A 23,193-nucleotide genomic window follows, 5' to 3' on the forward strand; every position below is an offset into this window, starting at 1 on the left:
CTCCAACACTTAAGAAAATCAACCCTAGCAACCAAGTACTTTGGGAAATATCTTGCAACTCGACAACATGGGTAATGATGGATGAATGGAAGGTGAGAGAGAGAGAGAGGGTGGGAGGAAGAGATAATGACCTGGAGAGGGTAGAGAAAGAGAAGTAGAGAGGGAGAGAAGAAGAGAGGGATGGAGAAAGAGACCTAGAGAGGGGAGAGAGAAGAGAGATAGTAGATAGGGATAGAGAAGAGAGATACAGAAGAGAGATAGAAGAGAGATACCAATGTCAATCATTTTCTATAAAAAAAAAATTTCCAAAAAATTGGCCTATAGTCAGAATTCTGACTCCAAAGGATAAAATTCCGACAGAGGAGTGCCATCGGATGCACAACATCCTCGTCAGAACTCTCCTAGAGGCCATCATAAGATGACACTCCTCCATAGGAATTTTATCCTTTGGAGTCAGAATTCTGATGATAGGCCAAGATCGCGATGGTATTCTTTCGGGGTATGAGCATCCATGGTGGTCGTCGGAAAGGTTGGAGGTGATGTCGGAATTGTGACGACCACAAGGATAGTCAGAACTTCTGACAAAAATTTTTCGACGGCTTTTTTTGTCGGTAGTGCGATGAAATTGTGTCGAATTTACGATGATTTTCCATCGAAATTTTTACCTAAATGTACTAGTGTTTGATGTGAACTTTGTTGAATGAATAGATAGCAGTGCTAACTGCTTCTCTCCAATACACATATGGTAGATTTGCTTCAAATAACATACTTCTTGCTGCATCCAAGATAGTTTTGTTTTTCCTTTCAACAACTCCATTCTGCTGTGGTGTTCGAGGTGCTAATAATTGTCTTCTGATTCCATTCACTTCACAGAATGTATTAAAGTCCTTAGATGTGAATTCTCCTCCTTGATCTGATCTTAAACATTTGATTTTCTTACTGGTTTCATTCTCAACCATTGCTTTGAACAGTTTAAACTTTCCAAGTGCTTTTGATTTTTCTTTGAGAAAAGTAACCCAACACATTCTAGAATAATCATTAATAATTAGCATGAAATATCTATCACCTTGTAAGCTTTTAGTTCTAGCTGGACCAGATAAATCAAGAGCATTATTGGATTTGTCTGGAATACTTTTGAAACTAGCTCTAACTTGTTTTCCAAATTGACATTCCTTACAAATTATATTCTAAGGTTTCACAATTTTAGGTAGATCTCTAATTGCCTTAGAAGTACTGATTTTCACCATGAAATCAAAGTTTACATGACATAGTCTTTTATGCCATAAGCAACTTTCATCTATATGTGCAATCAAGCATGCCTTTTCACTATTATTCAAATGAAAGATATTACCTCTAGTCTGATTACCGATTGTAATTTCCAAACCAGTTATATTCATGATTTTGCATTTTCCATTTTTAAATTGTAACTGAAATCCCTTCTCAACTAATTGACCAACACTTCAAAGATTATGCTTTAATCCTTCAACATAGTAGACATTGTCAGTGTTATGCTTACCATCAAGAGATATTGAACCCTTACCTTTGATTGAACAAGCTTTGCCATCCCCAAATCTTACTAAACCTCCATTGTATTCTTGAAAGTTCAAGAATTTACTTTTGTCTCTTGTCATGTGATGTTAGCATCCTGAGTCAATGATCCATTCATTCTTTACTTCAACTTTAGCTACTAGGGCTTGTTCTACCGGTTGAGCAATAGGTGCCAGTTGATCTTCTGTTATAGCAACAAAAACCCATCCATTGTCTACTGGATCCTCATCAGAATCATCAGTCACACCTTCATCAACAATGTAACAAGATTTGTCTTTGTTCTTCTTAAATCTGTATCTCTGATATTCAGGATTAGGCTTGTATATTCTTCTAGCTTCTTCTCTTAGTCTAGCATGTCTATCAGGGCATCTTGAAGCCATATGACCAATTTTATTGCAGTTGAAACATTTAAAGGGTGCTTTACCTTCATAATTACTTCCAACTAGACCTTTTGGCATTTTCCTTGCAAATAGTGCTTCAAGTTCTTCAAGCTCTTCATTCTCCTTCCTAGTTTCTTCAAGTTCTCTTGCATAAAAGGCTTTCCAGTCTGATTTGTCAAATGATGGAGTAGATGATGTTGATGCTTTAAAGGCCAAATCTGTCTTTATAGTAGCAATGGGACCAAATTCCTCAATTTCAAAGGCTGAAAGTTTTCCAATCAATGTATCCCTAGTTACTGATGTATTAGGCATTGTTCTCAACTCTTTTATAGCAGTAACCTTCATTTTATATGGCAGTGGCAATCCTCTTAATATTTTTGAAACAATTTCATCCTCACTCAGGGTTCCTCCACAACATTTAATACCCAGAATGATTACATTTACTGTTTCCATAAAAGAAGAAATTCTTTCATCTTCTTCCATTTTCAGATGTTCATACCTAACTCAGAAGCTTTCAAGTTTTGCAACTGTGGAATCTCCTTCATTCAGTGTTTCCAAATGATCCCAAATAGCTTTGGCAGTAGACCTATCTGATAATCCCATGATTTGTTGATCTGATAATGCGCTCAAAAGTGCTTCTCTTGCTTTGCAATCATTCTCCTCATCTTTAGCTAAGGTAGTTGGAGCAGTCTGACTAGCTACAACAATAGTATAACCATTCTTTGTAACTTCCCAGATGTCTTTACCAATGTAATTCAGATGTGTCTCCATCTTGATCTTCCATATCCCATAGTTAGTTCCATCAAGTTTAGGACTATCCTTCCTGAAATAATTAGTAGACATTGGATCTCCTCAAGTTGTTAAACTTTTGCAAAAGAGGACTAAGCTCTGATACCAATTGTTAGGTCTCGGAGACAACTAAGGGGGGGGGGGGGGGGGGGGTGAATCAGTTGTCTAATAAATTCAAACCAAAAACCATTTAACCAACTTAATGCATAATATCGGTAAACCAGTTAAGTATGCCAGTAGACAGTGTTAATAGTAAATTGCTATACCGGTAAATATTAATGCATGAAACATAAACATAAAGTCATCCACAACACATAACAGCAATATTTGTACATGGAAACCCTGTAAGGGGAAAAACCATGGTGGGAAACCTTACCCACAATCAGATGATACTACTGTAGATAGTAAGTGTACATAAATGGGGTCTGCACATGTAGAAAGGCCAATAGCCTAGAGCTCACTACTCAATCACAAAATGGGAGTCCCACTGACTACAGTTGGATGGTTAAATCCAATAAGTATGTACTGTACAAAATAGCATCTTCATATGCTGGATTTAGTACCAGTGTAATGTTGATATGCTTCTACAAAAACCTAGCTTTACCTTCAAATGATGTCTTCGTGTATACCTCTTCTTGATCTCGCATATACCTTCTCACATTCTTCTTCACATTGCCACATTCGATCTTACAAATAAGATCTTACATTTATACCATACCCTAAGACCAATTTTAGTAGGTCGGCTCTATAAGATATTATAATAAAAGCATTTTACAAACAATATAATATTCGATGCAATAACCAATTGAACATGTCATCTTAATGCATTTACAACAATAATAAATCATCTCCATAGCATGCCATGCTGATCTGGAAAAGATAAACCTACCAGTGTAACCCTAGATAATGCTGGACCTATTTGCTGGTAAAAGCAAATAAAGTGTCCACACGATGTCTTCGACATTACCAAGTGTCTTCCATATCATTCCAAGTGTCGTGAACATTATATCCTGTCGGTGAACCATATACCAGTAACTGTGCAATAGTTACTTGCTTGCCGGTGAATGTTGATGGATCTCCAAAGTGCTAGTGTTTTAGTATGTGTTGACATCAATGACAAAACCATACCAAAATACCAATAAAAAAGTATTGGTTAATAAAATATATTAAAACTATAATCATAAACCTACTAAAACTCTCAACCAAACTAAACACAAACCTTAAATTGTAGCCTAATCCATACACTAAACCTAATAAAACCCTAAGCGTAAACCAAATGAACCCCTATTTGAACCTTAACCTTATATACAACTCAACCCTATTCTTAAAGAAAATTAAACCCAAATATTGAACCAAATTTAACCTTATGAAATTGAACTATAAACCTAACACTAAACCGAAATAAACCCTATCTTTAAATCATATTGAACCCTAACACTAAACCAAATCAAATGCCAACTATAAAGCTAATTGAATTATAAATCAAATTGAGCTCTAACCCTATATCAAATGTAACCTTAACCATGGCCTGAATCAAAACGCTAACCCTATACAAAATTCAATATTAACCCTATATTGAATTCAACCCAAACCTTTCAATAAATTCAAATTTAACCCTAAAACTAAACCAAACTAAACCTTAACCTTAAAACTAAGCCAAAGTGAAACTTAAAAATGTCTCTAATTAAATTTACTCTACTATATGCATATTAAATAAGATATATAATTCGATACCCTAATCCTATAACTTAACCGAAATAAACCCTTATTGTAAACCCTACAAACCAAATTAAATATTAACTATAACCATACACGAAATTCAATTCTAACCCTTATCCTAATTAAACACTAAGTGGCCTAATCTTAAATAAACACTAAACCATATTGAACCCTGCTCCTAAATTAATAGTAAACCAAATTGAATTGAGACCGAATTCATTTTTCTTAATGTCTTTAATATGTAACATTGAATTAATATTATTAGTTTCTTTTTTACTTTTACTTATTAACTTATAATGTTTATTTTGTTTTCTTATATATTGCCAGCTAACTCTCTTTTACATTGTCAAAATTTTGTGGCTCTCTTGCAGTGAGGAACAATGATATTTTCTAAAAAATTTAGACATTGATCTATTTAGATTTTACCCACATCTCAAAAGTGTTTAGATGCTCATATTCTTACTTTAGGGAGAAAATAATTTGATTTTAGTAACTGCATAGCCTATTTGATTTCTAATATGTAGATATAATTTGTGTTCTTCTATATACTTTTATTGCAATTTTACCAACATTCCAAAAGCGTTTACATACTCATATTCTTACTTTTAAGGTGAAAATAATTTCATTTTAGTAATTGCATAGTTTATTTGACTTCTAATATTTAGATATAATTTGTGTTCTTCTATGTAGTTTATTGATTGTATATAATAGCCATTTATTTAATTTAATAGCTAAATTCATGATTAGTATCTTAAAGTTTGTTAGCCATGAAAACGTTTTCTATCTATTAAATAATTAAAGGGAATTAATTTTTATAAATTTTCAATATATTGCATCTTTATATAATTAATGTAATTATAAATTTATTATTTATTTTTTTAAATATATTTTATGTTATGATTTATTTAATTCAAGATTAGTTTCTAAATGTTAGTTAGGAAGGAAAACCTTTTCTTAGGGAATTATTTTTTAATAGCGTCTCTTTTATATATAATTAATGTAAATATAAATTTATTTTTAATTTTTTAAATCTTATAGATTTATGTTTTAATACATATTTTACAATGATCTTTGTTTAAATATATAAATTTAATTAAAAAATCATGAGTTATATTATAATGTAAATAATGTGGGCCCAAATAGTATCTCTATTTGAACACTTTATGTAACCATAATTGAATATTAACCTAATTGATCACAAAATCAAATAAAAGCCTAACCTAAAATTCAATTAAACATTAAACCAAATTGTACCCTAACCCTAATAATAAACCAAAATGAGCTCTAATTTTAAACCTAATTAAACCTAACCCTACCCATATACCACATTGAAGCTAAATCCTAAACTAGATTTCACCCTAACCCCAACATTAATCCAAATGGATCACTATCAATAAACTAAATTGAAGTTTAATCCAAAACCAATTTGAACAAGTTACACCAAATGCAACCAAATTAAACCCAAATATTCAACAAAATTCAATGAATCTGAATCATATAAACATTATACCAAATTGAATGACAATACTAAAATAATTATATCCTAACACAAACACTAAACCAATTTTATCCCCTAACACTAAACCAAGTTGTACTCAATTGAACCATAAACCCTAACATGGAATTTAATTAAAAACCAAAATTAAAAAATTAAATGATGACCCTAAACCTAATTAAATTAAATAATACATAAAATTGAACTCTAACTCTAAACTTAACCTCTATTTAACCCTAATCCTAACATTAAAATAAATGGAGTCCTATACAAAATTAAATGCTAACCCTATACTATATTGAAGAAAAACGCTAAAGGAAATTAATACAGTAACCATAAAACTAAACCAAATTAGATCATAATTGAATAGTAAGCCAAATTGCACCATAACTCTAAACACAATGGAACCCGTACACTAAACTAAATTGAGCCCTATACTAAATTGAACCCTATACCTAATTAAACCCTAATCATGTTAAATCACTCAAAACCATAAACTAAATTATACCATAACTATAAAACTAAACCAAATGATACTCTATCCCTAAACCAAACTGAATACTATACCAAATGAACACTAACCCTATACCAAATTTAAATAAAGTCATAAGCCAAATTCATTTGTAACTGTGATACTATTTGAAATTGAACCCTAAACCTCAACGTAATTGAAAATTAAACTAAATTGAATCCTAAGTCTAAACCAAATCCAATCTAAATTTTAAATTAAATTGAACCCTAAACCTAATAGTAAACCAAATTGAACCCTAAACATAGCACTAACCCAAGTTAAGTTGTAACCCTAAGCCTTATTAAAGCCTTATCCTAATATTTAAACCCTAGCACTAAACCAAATTGAGCACTAAACCTAAATTATATATCTAAATATTAATTATAAATTGACAATTAAATTGAAACCAAAATGAATATTAATCATAAAAATAAATTGAATTCAATCCTAACCCTTATCCTAATTAAACACTAGCTACATTAAACCCTAATTTCAATAAACACTAACCTTGATTGAATCCTAATCCTAAATTAATGTTAAACCGGATTAAATTGAAACAAAATTGAATATTAACCATAACCATAAACCAAATTAAGTCCTAACCCTTCTCTTAATCAAATAGTAACTAGATTGAAACCTAATCTTAAATAAATACTAAATCAAATTAAAAACCTAATCCTAAATTTTCACTAGACTGTATTGAATTAAAATCAAATTGAATATTAATTGTACCATAAACCAAATTAAATCCTAACACTTATCCTAATTAAATGCTAATTAGATTGAACCCTAAGCTTAAATAAATACTAAACCAAATTGAACCCTAATCCTAAAGAAATACTAAACTAGATTTAATTGAAACCACATTGAATATTAGTTCTATAACCATAAATCATCCCATTAATCAAAACTATAACCATAAACCAAATTAAATCCTAACTCTTATCCTGATTAAACAATAACTAGATTCAACCCTAATATAAAATTTACGCTAAACCAAATTTAACCCTAATAAATAAACACTAAACTAGATTGAATTGTAACCTTTAATGAAATTTTACCCTAGCCTTAACACTAAATCAAATTGGATGTGGAAACTATGAAGGTTAACCAAGAGCACAAAATTGAGAAGCTGGAAGAGGATGTGAGTGAGATCAAGAAAAACCTAAACAATCTAGTGGAAATCAGTAGGCAGGCGATGAATAATAGCATTGGTGATTTGGAAAAGATTAGTTCCATGATGATTGATTATATAACTAGGAGCATTGCTAGTGACCCTCCCATGGGAGAACAACAGAAAAAGATTGCTATGGAGGGATTGCTACAGAAGGTGGATAGAGTGTTATTGTTGGGAAGATTAGTTCGGGTCCGTATACTAGAACTAGGAGCCAGAGCTAGGACCAGAGAACCTCCAAATTCATCATGGGGGACTTGGAGAAGATTAATAGGAGTATTATTTAGAAAAAATACTGAATTGATGCACTCTCTTAGTTGAGTGTGTGGTCCTATTTTTTGGTTCATCTTTCTATTTTTTGTTGTCGGTCTATGTGGGGCTTGTCCCCTATTCTACTTAGTTTTTTTATCTAGTTGACTATTGGCCTTGGTCTGTAATACTTTGGGTGTCAGATCCCTATAAAACCTATTTATCTATATCAAAAACACTAAATCAAATTGAATCCTAACCTTCAACTGAATTTCAAACCCTAATCCAAAAACTAAACCAAATTTACACCTAACACTACACAAAAACTAACTATAACACTAAATAAAATGAAACCCTAAGACTAACACTAAACCAAACCAAACCCTAATACTAAAATAAAGGAAACCATGACCCTAACTATAGTACCACTACCCTCTTTAGACCCTGTTTGACCTCATTGACCAAGGTTGACATTTCTATGGCTTATGTGGATGGTGTATTTATTGTGATGTGTATTCTATTATTATGTTTAAGAGTGTGATTAGATAAATATGATTATGCAATATTGCTTATTGATGAGTAGTTGTGATCTCTGCTTCCATATCGTATTTGATTAATGCAGAAATGTTAATTAAATTTATGTGTTGCTAACGATGGACTAGAAAATCTTATTCATGTACGAGAAGAGATTACTTTAGTGGTGAATATTGGCCAATGGCGACTTTTTCATGTCGGCAACCTGGGAAATGGTGAATATTTTGTACCGACTGGGGTTGGCCATGTTGCTAGAGCATTATCAATTTTTGTCAAATTCACGATCCGATCGCCATATGTAATAAATCGTGACGGCTGTTAATATGTAAATCCCCCATCTAGCATTCTAGGAAAGATACTATTATTTACTTTGGGACTGAGACATAAAAGATTGACGAAAACTGATATTATTTACTTTGGGATGGATGCATTAAGGAAAGATAGGAATTAGATGGATCTAATTCTAATAGATCTAGATTCTGATCTAATTCCAAGGGGGCTTTTAAGTGTGCCTCTTCTTTCCCTTATTTTGAATTGATTTATTGAGGATGCTAAATTTAGGGTAAATATGCTAGAATTGATGTAACTATGGTTGGACAATAAGCTATAGTCATAGGATCGAGCCACAAACTAGGATCTAATATTTATAAGAGCATTCAGTTCTGTTCCCATAAGGACCTTTTCATTTATTAGGATCGGGATGGTGGTCTCTCTAGTCCTCTACACTTTTTGCACTCCAATGGGAGATTGATTTGTCACTTTAAATAAAGCTTATTCTAAAGATTGCAAATTTGTACCTAATCCTGCCCACACTAGAGAAGGGAAATAGGTTGGGAATAGGGGTTTCCCTAATTTAAACCCTAGTTTAGGAATAAACCTTTAATGAAATATAACAAATACTAAAATAAACAATGGAAAGATATACCTCAGATCTCTAGTGATTGATAATGATGCTTTCCTTCGTGATTGTAATCACATATGTTGTATGAAATGGAATGAATATGACAAAACCCTAATCAAACACACATGCTTGCATATTAATGTTGTAATTTTCTCCACAATGGTTGACTTAAGGAAACGCAACCTTGAAGATCTCTCAAAATTCTTGATGATGAACACTTCAATGCTTGAATGCTTTAGGTCGAATGCTTGGAGTCTAAGGATTGATTTGTCACTTTAAATAAAGCTTATTCTAAAGATTGCAAATTTGTACCTAATCCTGCCCACACTAGAGAAGGGAAATAGGTTGGGAATAGGGGTTTCCCTAAGTTAAACCCTAGTTTAGGAATAAACCTTTAATGAAATATAACAAATACTAAAATAAACAATGGAAAGATATACCTCAGATCTCTAGTGATTGATAATGATGCTTTCCTTCGTGATTGTAATCACATATGTTGTATGAAATGGAATGAATATGACAAAACCCTAATCACACACACATGCTTGCATATTAATGTTGTAATTTTCTCCACAATGGTTGACTTAAGGAAATGAAACCTTGAAGATCTCTCAAAATTCTTGATGATGAACACTTCAATGCTTGAATGCTTTAGGTCAAATGCTTGGAGTCTAAGGATTGAAATGAATTAATTGATTTCTTTATATATGAGGATCTAGGTCTATTTACCAATTAGGCAAACCTCGAATGGTTACATAGAGAAACCAAATTCATTTCTCATTCGAGAGATAGGTCACACCCTCCTCTTTAAAAAAAGGGTCCCATTGAGGGGACTACGGCACTATATACTCTGGTCCAAGACCAAGGTGCGAGTGCCCTGGTCCTCCTCAGTCATGGAGCTTAAATTGGCCTCAAGGAGGACATACACCTATAGGATCATTTTATAAGTGCATAAAAGTTTGAGTTAAGACATTGAATGGACCTAGACAAGAGATGAGGGTGAGACACGCTAAACTAGGAGCACAAATATGAGGTGCAAATTGGCTTGATGACAATTTATGATGCTAGGGGTCCTCTAGATCTTCTCTTGAAGCTAGGATATTTCCTTCACTTGATGTATATAGAAGAAACCTTCATCTAGCATCCCTTTTCTACTGCATGTAATGAACGTTTTGAGCTTATGGATTATCTTCATACACTTGTTAGTAAAGAGGTTGATGCTAATTTTAAAATATATTTTTCCCAATATTAAAAATAAACATCTATATTAGTAGAAGAATTTTTTTAAAAATGAATAAAAACAATAAACCTAAACTTAACAGTCCTAATCCTTAGCGCTATCTCAAGAAATGTTACAAAAAATTACTAGCCTCCACTATGTTCATAAATTTGGTGCAATATATCATGCAGTCAGCTTGGTTGAGGTGTTCAATGGGGTAGCTTAATGTCTTAAATGGGGGTTTAGTTAATTATTGGTGAGGGACAAATCCTTAAAGATGGCACTAGCACTATATATGTAGCAAACTATTTCTCAGATTTCTTATCATTACATAAAGAAACACTAAATAATGAAAGTACAAGTAGTGTTGAAAGAGAGACCTATCTGATACAATAGTTTCTATAGAAGACTTAAGAGAAACTAAATTTTTAGTTGTAGATAATAGTTGATAACTAATGAAAAGTAAAAATTTCATAACTAATGGCAACTAACAAATTGGTTGCAATTAGGATTCTAATTATTAAAGAATTAACAAAGCATAAAAGCAATAAGTTAACAATCATTAAGGAACTAATAGCAAACTAGCTACTATATTTATAAAAAACTAATAATAGAAAATATAGAGGATTACATTATGTCAACTGGCCTTTTTTTCAGGAGTATAATCTCTAAGAAGTAATAGTACACTTAACTCAAAATTTAATTGACATCATACATTCTCATTCATAATGCATATCCAAATAATAGGAATGCATGTACACAAAAATATAGCAACAACCATTTTTGCATTGTTCATCATTCTAACATTCATTATCTAGTAAAGATAAAAACAACTTAAAATGCCAACTGAAGAAGATCCTAACTAGCACAACACTTCCTCCTTTTAAATAAATTCATATGGAGTGAATGGTTACTTCTTCCAACTAATCCTAAATAGATTTTACATCGCTTTAACACTAAGGAAAGTTATTAAGTGAGGAATTTTTTTTTTTTTACATTGTTTCCTTTATTCATTAGTAATAAAGAATCTATATGTACACTTAATGGGTCTTTGGATGGTTGTGTTGACTCCAATGGGTCCTGTGTTGGTGAAAATATTAGGGTTTCCACCAAAAGAATGATGAGAATTGCTATTATTTACTTTGGGACCGATACATTAAGGAAAGATAGGAATTAGATGGATCTAATTATAATAAATCTAGATTCTAATCTAATTCCAAGGGGGTTTTTAAGTGTACCTCTTCTTTCCCTTAAGTTGAATTGATTTATTGAAGATGCTAAAATTAGGGTAAATATGCTAGAATTGATGTAAAAATGCTTGGATAGTAAGCTATAGTCATCAGATCGAGCCAAAACCTAGGATCTAATGTTTATAAGACCATTCAAACCTATTCCCATAAGGAGCTCCTCATTTGTTAGGATCGAGATGGTGGTCGCTCTGGTCCTCTACACTTTTCAGACTCCAATGGAGGATTAATTTGTCACTATAAATAAAGCTTATACTGAAGATTGCAGATCGGTACCCAATCATGTGCACACTAGAAAAGAGAAATTTGTTGGGAATAGGGGTTTCCCCAAGTTAAACCCTAGTTTAGGAATTAACCTTGAATGACATATTGCAAATACTAAAATAAACAATGGAAAGATGTACCTCATATATTCATTGATTGATAATGATGATTTCCTTCTTGACTGTAATCACACATGTTTTATGAAATGAAATGAACAAGACAAAACCCTAATCACACACGTGCATTCTGGCATATTAATGTTGTAATTTTCTCCATAGTAGTTGATTAAAGGAAATGCAACCTTGAAGAGCTCTGGAAATGCTTGATGATGAATACTTCAATGCTTGAATTCTTTAGGTTGATTGCATGGAATCTTAGGATTGAAATAAATGTATTGGTGTTCTTATATATGAGGATCTAGGTGTATTTACCAATTAGGCCAACCTCCAATGCTGACATAGAGCGACCAAATTCATTTTGCATCAAAGAGACAGGTCACACCCTTCCCTTAAAAAAAAATGGTCCCATTAAGGGGGACTAGGGTGTTTGGTGCACTGGTTTAGGAATAAGACACTTGTTCCATGGTCCTCCTCATTTAGGGAGCTTAAATTGGCCTTGAGGAGAAGGACATATGCTTGGAGGATCATTTGGTAAGTGTATGTGGCATAAAAGTTGGAGTTAAGGCACTGAATGGACCCGAATAGGAGACAAGGGAGAGACACGCTAAAGTAGGAACACAAACATGAGGCATAAATTTGGTGTGGGAGCACTCAGTTCTTGTTCAAATTTTGATGTAATTTTAGGCTAAATGGATAAGTTTTGGGCTTAAGAAAGCCATTTTGTGATGTAATAAGGTCCATGTGGACCAATTTTAATGTATTTGAGTCCTTTAAAGTCAACTAGGTTCATTTAAAGTCATTTAAACTCTATTATATTATTGGAAAAGAGAGATGTTAGAGGTTTGTTTGAAGAAGCCATGAATATGGCATGAAATACTGAAAAATAACCCATGTTTCTCTTGTTGTAGTCACTTTGTTCTTGTATTTAAAAATTATTCATGGATTGATCTGGTTGTGGATAAAATTATTGTGAGTTTAATCTATTTTGGAACTGGTTTGATGCAAATTCATCAAGATTTTAAGAAAGTTGTAGTTAATTCTTTCAAAACGGGTTGAATTATGGGTTAGGGAGACCACTGTATACAATAAATTCTATAAAATTTATTTTACCTGGTGGAATGGTATAAAAATTAGTGAAATGGTTCTTTCATGCATTTTATTTCACATTCCAAAGTTGTGAACCAAAAGGTTGATGTTTGATATGGATATCTCAATGTCGTAGTTGATGTTTTTCTCATGTTTTAATCAAACAATGATGCATAGATGGTAGGTTTTGATAAATAGATCTTGGTGAATGATTTGTGAGAGTTGGAGTAGTATGTCCAGACCCTATGTGGGGTGTTTCAACCTTTGGAACAATTTTTTATAGTCGAGAGAGAATAGAACTAACAAACCCTCATTGTATGCAAGCCTAGATAGGCCAAAAGGTAAGCTTTTGGAGCTTGGTGAAATTGTGATTGTGTTCATTGATAAAAAAATTTAATTTTGTATATTTGAGACCTGTGGAGACTTATACAATTGGTTTTGGTATTTGGGTTGAAGGATATCACAGGTTTGCTTTGCAAAAAAGGCCTAATTAGTCCTAGGATATAGAGGACAACAAATGTTTGAAGCATGTGTTTCAAAACAACGCTACCTTAATTTTTGATATGTTTTAAAGAAGACAAATGGGTACCAAAAAATATGTTTTTTAAGGTCAATATTTCAGGTCTTATTCAAAATTTGTGAAGGACAATTCCTATTTGAAGGGCTCGTAGGAGATAAGCCAATCAGGGGATGCATATAGGGGTTTGATGAAACTAGAGTTTCTGTTAGTATACAAGGGTGTATATATGTTTTATTTAATTGATTTAATATGTTCCTAAAGTTAGTGGAGTCTTGTGAACCATCAATCCCTTATTTGGTGTTTGTAGTCCTACGAGGCATAGTGCAATTGTGAAGAGAACTTGGGTTTGCTAATGGTTGAGAGTGAAGGTTGGGTAAAAGTTAAAAGTAATATGAATACATATGTGTTCACCATCATGATGGATTAGAGACTAAATTATGTAGGTTTTCCTTGTCTAATGTGATTGGCTTTTTGGACTATGGGAAGATTACAAGCCCATTATTGTGAAATATGCCTACATGGTGTTGATTGTAACCCCACCTTCTACATCAATTGGTATCAGAGCTCAGAAGGTCTGGAAAAAGTGAGTTGGAAGTGTGTGTTTGTGTGTTTGTGTTTGTTCAGGTTGAGAAGAGAACCTGGTTGCCAAAAGACTAGGTAGAGAAGAGAAAGATCTAGGTGAGGCAAGGACAAAGTGGAAGCAAGGTTAAACAGGACTTTCTTGAAGAGATGGATTTGTTAAAGAGGTATTTTGTAGGTGATGGTTCAACAAAGAAGAAACAAGATAAGAAAAGAGAAGAAAAAGAGAGAAATACAAAAGAGGAAACGATGAGACAAAACAAGTTTGAGTAAGAGATAAGAAAAATAAGGCAAGCTATGGAACAAATGGTAAAGGATATGGAAGAGATGGAAGAGAGAACATAGCAGTTTCTCAAATAAGACACAAGTTGACATTTCATAGTTATAAAGAGAGTTGTATGGCCTATTCAAAAGATGATTAAAAATAAAGATAATTTAAAACATTAGAACCAGATATGAAGACAACATAACCTATGATGGAAAGAGGTATTGAACAAACAAAGGAGGATAAAGAAGAAGATTTATGGACAATATACGCACCCATTGAGAATGAATGGAATAGTAAGGTTGGAGTTGAACAAGTTAAGGTGACAATGATAGAAAAAGAAGAAGAATGCATAGAGATTGATGATAAGATTGGTGATGAAAGGATGCAGACAACTCCATTAGATGTTGTCATGTGGCAAGAGTCACCAAGGAGATTTGAGAAGAAATACAAAGATTTCATGTATGACCTTGATACTAATCCAATTGTTTGTGTCCATGAAGTTGTTATCGTATTTGTCTCAGTATATCAAGTAAAGAAGATTGGAAAAGGCAACAATTTCCTTTTGACAGGTCCAAATACCTAACCAAGAGAATGGGAAGACCAAGAGTGAAGATGAAGTGGAATGTTGGTCCAATTTTCAGAGATGATATATATTTTCAATCACTATTTCACTGGAAGGGTACACCGGATGAAAGAAGAATTTGGATATCAAAGGAGGAGATCAAACATGATTTTGTTGTAGGTCCTCAATCAAGGGACTTGAGTTTCTTTTTCATGGGCTGTATGGTGAAGGAGCACCTAGTTCTTGTTTAAATTTTGATTTAAATTTAGGCTGAATGGATAGTGTCTATGATTAAGCAAGGAATTTTGTGATGTAATAAGGTCCATGTGTTACAACCTAGGGTTGTCGTTGCACCAAATGATATGACCTATCAATACCCAATACAACCACTACACTTATACAATCCACAGGAGGTTGTTAAACCAGGTCATGAATCTCTGTGAGGGACATTGGCCTACTGCCAATAATCCCCATCCAAGTGTCACTCATTGCAGCCTACATGATTCAAACCCATGACCAAGCTCTGATACCACTTGTTACAAGCTAGGATTTTTGTGGCACCAAAAGATCGACTTGTCAATGCCCAATACAACCACTAGACTTATAGAATCCTCAGGAGGTTGTTAAAGCATGTCACGACTCCTTGTGAGGGATGGTGGTTCACTGCCAACACCATGTAGACCATGTTTATTGTATTTGAGTCATTTGGATTCAACTAGGTTCATGTTGTTAAGTTTTGTCAAAAATGCAATGAAAATTGTAAAGTTGTCATGTTGAAAAGTTGTCAAATTGCAAGTTTTGGGAAGTTTAAGGGTCATCGAGCCCAAAAGTTAGCTTAGTTTGGTTGTAAATATTTATTGAAGGGTGTAAGGGTGTTATAAACTCCATTCCATCATTGCAAAAGAGATAGTTTTGAGGTTTGTGGGAAGAAGCCTTGAATATAGCATGAAATACTGAAAAAATAACTCGTGTTTCCCTTGTTGTAATCATTTTATTCTTGTATTTGTAGATTATTCATGGCTTGAATCTGGTTGTGGATTTAATTATTATTATTTTTCTTTATTTTTTAATTGGTTTGATGCAAACTCATCAAGTTTTAAGAAATTTATAGTTAATTCTTTCAAAATAGGCCAAATTCTAGGTTAGGAAAGCCACTGAATACAATAAATTCCATTAAAAAAAATTACTCAAAAGAATGGTCTAAACATTTGTGAAATTTTTATTTTATGAATTTTCTTTCACATTACAAAATTTTTAACCAAAAGGTTGAGGTTTTCTATGGATATCTTGATGCCCTAGTTGATGTTTTTCTCATGTTTTAATCAAACAATGATGCATAGATGGTGGGTTTTGATATAAATATCTTGTTCTGTAATTTGTGAGATTTGGAGTAAAATTTGAAAACCCTATCTGGTGTTTTTCAACCTTTAAAACAAGTGTTTATGTCCAAGAGATCATAGAACTAACAAACCCTCATTCTATACAAGCCTAGATAGGCCGAAAGGTAAGGTTTTGCAGCTGGGTAAAATTGTGAATATGTCCATTAATAAAAGTTGTTGATTTGGTATATTTGAGACCTATGGAGACATTTTAAATTTTTTTGGTATTGGGGTTGAATTACTTTACAGGGTTACCTTGTAAAAGTGGCCTAATTAGGCCTAGGAAACAGAGGAGAAAAAAAGTTTGAGGAATGTGTTTCAAAAATAACCTACATTAATTTTTTATATATTTTAAAGAAGCCAAATGGGTACTAAAATAATTTTTAATATTCAGGATATCAGGTATTATTCCAAATTTGTGAAGGGAAATTTCTATTTGAAGGGCTAGTAGGACATAAGCCAATTAGGGGGTGCATAAAGGGGTTTGATGAAACCAAAAATTTTGTTAGTATCCAAGATTGTAGATATGTTATATTTGACTAATTTAATGTGTTCCCAATGTCAGAGGAATCTTGGGAACCATCAATCCCTTATTTGGTGTTTGTAGTCCTATGAAGCATAGTGCAATTGTGAAGAGAACTTGGGTTTGTTAATGGTTGAGTGTGAATCTTTGTTAAACACTCAAAATAATATGAATACATATGTTTCCACCATCATGGTGTATTAGAGACTAAATTATGTGGGGTTTCCTTGTCTAATGTGATTGGTTGTTTGGGCTATGGGAAGATTATGAGCCCATTGTTGTGAAATATGCCTACATGGTGTTGATTGGAACCCCGCCTTCTGCATCAAAATTGGCTTGATGATAATTTGTGATGCTACAAGTCCTCTATCCCTTCTCTTGAAGCTAGGTTATTTCCTTCACTTGATGTATAGGGAAGAAACCTTCATCTAGCATCCCTCTTCCAGTGCATGCAATGGAAGTTTTGAGCTTAAGGGCTATCTTCATACACTTGTTAGTAAAGAGGTTGATGCTAGTTCTAAAATATAACTTTCCCAATATTAAAAAAAAACATCTATGCTAGTATAAAGTAAACGACAAAAACAAAATTGTTAAAAATGAATAACAACAATAAAACTAAATTTAATAGTTCTAATCCTTAGCACTATCTCAAGAAATGTTACAAAAAATTACTAGCCTCCACTATGTTCATAAATTTGGTGCAATATATCATGCACTCAACTTGGTTGAGATGTTCAATGGGGTAACTTCATATCTTAAATGGGGGTTCAATTAATTATTGGCCAAGGACATATCCTTAAAGATGGCACTAGTACTATATGTGTACCAAAGGATTTCTAAAGTTTCTTATCATTGCATAAAAAAAGACTACTTAATGAAAGTGTAGGTAGTGTTGAATGAAAACCTAGCTGATATAATAGTTGCTATAGAAAACTTAAGAGAAACTAAATTATGGTTGTAGATAATAGTTCATAAGTAATGGAAAATAACAAATTGGTTGCAACCAGGACTATAATTATGAAATTATTAACAAAGCATAAAACAAATAAGTTAACAATCATTAAGGAACCAATAGTAAACTAGCTACTATATTAATAAAAAAGTAATAATAGAAAATATAGAGGATTACATTAGGTCAAGTGTCCCTTGTTTGAGGAGTATAATCTCTCGTAAGTAATAGTACTCTTAATTCAAAATATAATTGACATCATATATTCTCATTCATAATGCATACCCAGATAATAGCATTACAACTACAAAAAAAAATATAGAAACAACCATTTTCGCATCATTCATAATTCTGACATTCATTATCTAGTAAAAACTAAAAACAACTTTAAATGGTAACTAGAGAAGATCATAACTAACACAAAACTTCCTCCTTTTAAATAAATTCATAGGAACAGGATAATTAAGGATGTGATTCACTACATTGAATCTAATATAATGAGGCATAATCTCCTCATGATCCATAATATTAGAGGTATTCCATGTTCACTTGAAGAGAAACATTCACCAATGACTCGAGCATGACTATAACTCTCGTACCATTCATTAACTATTTCCATACGAATTGACAAAGTATGTCTCCTTTGGCTACAAATGGCATTGGCTCACTTCAAGACACCTATTAGTTATTTACAATGAATAATAATCCTCTCAAATTATCATCGATAACATTGAACAATATATCAATCATTAAATAATAAAAAATATTCCATATCAACATTTCATTTATATATTATAATTGGATGATAATGTAGCTATGAGGATGATTAAAACATATAATAAGTCTAATAATGGTCTAATAAAGTTTGACAAATTAGCAGGAATTAAGTAAAAATAGCTCGACATTCCCTAGACTCATCATACTTCAAGGAAGAGATATATGATCCTCTTTTCTGACATATCTGAAACCATAATAATAATTTTGTAAAAATATTTTCTCTATACTTATCTCAATAGATTTTCTTTGTCTTAATTTTGACAACTCATTAAAATAGTCTTCATCTTAAAATTTAAATATATCTATCAACATTTGACTAAACTCATCAAAAGTTTTTACTCGTTTGTGGCCTTGAGTAATCATATCTTGGTACCACTAGTCATAAGTAGCATCTTCAAGTTGCAAATTTTCATACTAAACAAAATCCTTCTCCTTCATAGTGTTGATTGCAAAAAAGGTTTGTAGCTCCTGTAATCTAGCTTTGGCCAAATTCTTATTTGTTTATTCAAGCTAACATCTAAAATTTTACTCAACTTATTCTTGAGCTCTTTTCTACTTGATTATTGATATTTCTTATCAAATTTTGTAGGAAGCAATGTATTTATCATGTCCACATAATCTTTGAATGAAACTAATTTTTTGAGTTATTCATCTACATTATTAAAAGTTGTTTTCATTGCAATTGAATCTCCTACATTTTCTTCCATATGATTAAAAGTTGGGTTTGGAGTAGGTACTTCATAGATGATGGTAAAAAAAAATTCTATGAAGTTTTAGAAAAGGTTTTATTTCAATCTTTAGAAACGTTTGAAGTACTTCCTTTCTCTGGTGTAGACACCAAGCCTTGTGGTTTCTTTACAAGAATCCTCGTCACTTACATGATCTTCACAATAATTTTTGTATAGTTTTCTTGTAATTTTCTTAGATGTCAAGAAAAAGAAATTATGCTTCTCAAAAACATCAACCATGTCTACCCTCTTTTTAGTTTCTACTTCAATTTCTTCTAAGTAAGATTTGTCCAAAAGTCCATTATTCTTTTCATGTTACAAATATCTCCTTTCCCTTTAACATCGTTGCATAAATTTAGTTAAACACCAAAGATGGAAATATGATAGATTTGGTACCATTGGAATATCCCTTGGAAATAATTTAGATCAGGTATAGTATCATTTTAAATATCTTTAATTAAATATATACCAACAATTTTGAAACTACATCAAAACAATGCATTGAAAAATGCTTGAAATAACACACGAAAAATTGATAAATCCATACAAAAGCTAATATATAATGAATATAAAGATTTGAAACAATAAATTAGTTCCTATTTACTATCATAAGATTATTTATGCAACAAATATTTACAACAACAATTATCCAAATTTAAAATGTAAAATATTTTCCTAGAAAGCACTATTAAACATAACTATATTTAATGAACCTTCATCCAACATACAAAATATTTACCAAATTATTAAATATCTATATAAAATATAAAATAAAAGTAATTTAAATTGGCAATGATGTTATCAAATTCTATATAAAATTGGAAACACAAACCCACAACTATTAATTTAAAACTAGTACCAAACCCGTAAAAATTAACGAAGAAAAGAATGAAATTTGGAACCACTCTACACAATGAAAAACTTTAACTTAGACTGCATATTGATCATGTGCTTTAAAATCCCATTCTTTGATGATATTAAAACCATTAAATCTCCCATTGTTGAGCCTCTTTCTCCATAGGTTTATCAACCTTTGAAGAACGATAAAGCTTAAATAAAGCAAATAGCAAAGTGAATACATGAAATAAAGCCAAAACCATACTTGAATATTGTTTATGGTGAAAATGTATAACAACAATATTGAAAGGCTAAATGAATTCAACCACAAAACCCTAGCCTAACAACAACAAAGATCCACCATAACGTATGAAGATTACCTAAGACAATGCAAATCAAATGAAATCACAAAGATTATACCATCACATGTCTAATAGAGTTTGAATCTCCATTCTTCCTATCTCCATTGATCTTGTTTGATATATTTGCTCTCAGATTTTATATGTGCATAATAGCTCAACAAAGAACGGAAATTTGGTTGCAAGTAGGATCGTATATGCAAGTTCGAAAGCGTAGTGTAGTCAATTGATTGGTCAAGATGCATAGGGTTGATAATGAAGGAAGTATCTCCTTATATAGAAAACACTATAAGAAATGGAGGGGTAAGATTGAGAGGTGTAAAAGATAAATGGTCGGCTATGATTAGAGGGTAGGTAGATAAAATAAGAAAATAATGAGAGGGTAGGTAGTGTAGGAATTAAGAGATGAATGACATGTGTCATGGGTAGAAAAGGCTAATGAATTAATTAAATAAATCAAGATTTATTTAATTAATAGAAGAAGTGGGATCAATGAAATAAATAAGATATTTATTTAATTTAGGCAAAAGGATAATTTAAATAAATAAATGTATTTATTTAAATGAGAAATAAGGCTAGAAGAGGATAAATGAATTAATTAAATAAATAAAGATTTATTTAATTAATAGAAGAATTAGGCTTAAATAATTAAATAAATAAAGATATTTATTTAATTAGACATGACAATTTTAGGTGTCTACATTTTGCCCCTCTTTGAACCAATGTAGCTTATTGTGTTGTTTCAAAGAAGATGAGATAAACTGATACAAAGTTGCCCCAAGATGGGAATGATATGCCCCCTCGAGAGATTGGATGAAAATATCTGGAAAGATCGCAGACCATCTCTCGATAAGAAAGAAAGGCTAGAATGGACTAACCAGATAGAGTGACAAAGTCATGGGATAATGAAGCCTAGCTCGAGAGACGAGGGCTAGGGCTAGGGCTAGGATAGTCGATAAGATAGACCACGTGGGGAATACATCCTCATTGTCATCCATACATCCAAGAGATCTGAGTGCAGAGAGAGAATAGAGCAACAATAGTCAACAGCGATGGCATTGGTGCACAGATTCGACCGCGTTCACCGATATCAAAGGCCAGCAGATGCAGGAGACCCGATAAGTACCACGAAACCTCCTTGTACTTTGTCACATTAATTGTTGTCATTAATGCACGCTAGGTAGTGTAATCAATGCATTTTAGATTAAATAGGGGTAAAAAAAGTGCAAAGGCGTGTCTGTGCTAGTGTCAGGCGCGTCTGGGTTGGCTAGGCATGTCTATGTTTGTGCTAGGCGCGTCTATGAAGGAAAAGGCATCTATGTCAAATGCAAGTGCGTTTGTGTTGTGTAGATGTGTTTGTGCTATGTGGGCACGTCTATGTAGAGCAGGCGTGTTTGTGCAATATGTAAGCATGTTTATGTCATGAAGGCACGTTTGTGTCTTCTAGGGCAAATGGGTAGTTCTGTGATGAATATACACTATTGATTGGATAAGCTGCTGAGAGGATACACTCAAGTAGGTACTCTAGGGAAGGCTAGGATAGCAAATAGGGATAGGATTGACAATTCTGTGATAAAACATACGTTGCCAATTAGGAAACTACTCAAGAGGATACACTCAATAAGAGGCCCTAGGATAGGATAGATCAAGGCACTTTGTGATGAACAGGGAGTACCAAGACATAGTACTTTGTGATGAATAGGGATTACTAATATGAGTAGCACTTTGTGATGAACAGGGAGTACAAATATGAGCAGCACTTTGTGATGAATAGGAAGTGCAAAACATGTAGTACTTTGTGATGAATAGTGAGTACCACTAGGATAAACAACAACACTTTGTGATGAACAGTGAGTGTCACTAGGATAGAACGCCATATAATAGATATAAGCACTAGGATAATAAGCAGGATTTTGTGATGAACAGTGAATGCCACTTTAACTAACACAGTTGATTTCCTTGACTGCAGGAGTATCTACCTATGTAGGAGTCACGAGAGAGATTCCCATCGACTCAGAGGTTATGACCATAGCTGACTTTTGAGGACAGAGCAGCTATTGAGGTTATGGGTTTGCGATTTATTCTATATGTGCCTGAGTTTCGAGCGAACATGGGATTACTAACTGCACTTGCTGAGAGATGGCACTCAAAGACTTACACTTTCCATTTGCCAATGGGTGAGACGACAGTCACCTTAGAGGATGTATACAGGATACTAAGGATACCAATCGATGGGGAGTTAGTGCCATATGATCAAGACGGAGATAGGGATGCACTGAGATGAGTGTTTTAGGATCCGAAACTGGAGATGAGGGTTGGACACGTGGCATGGGACACAATGAAATAGACTAGATTAGCATTACCAACAGTACTGGAAAGAGTGATTAGTGGGTTCCTCTGTCTAGATAGGGTGACATGAGAATTGGCTGTGGGATGGGGGAGGACTTTAGAGAGGGGTACAACTAGACTCAAGAGAT

Source organism: Cryptomeria japonica, chromosome 1 (assembly GCF_030272615.1).
Source record: "Cryptomeria japonica chromosome 1, Sugi_1.0, whole genome shotgun sequence".
Lineage (NCBI taxonomy): Eukaryota > Viridiplantae > Streptophyta > Pinopsida > Cupressales > Cupressaceae > Cryptomeria > Cryptomeria japonica.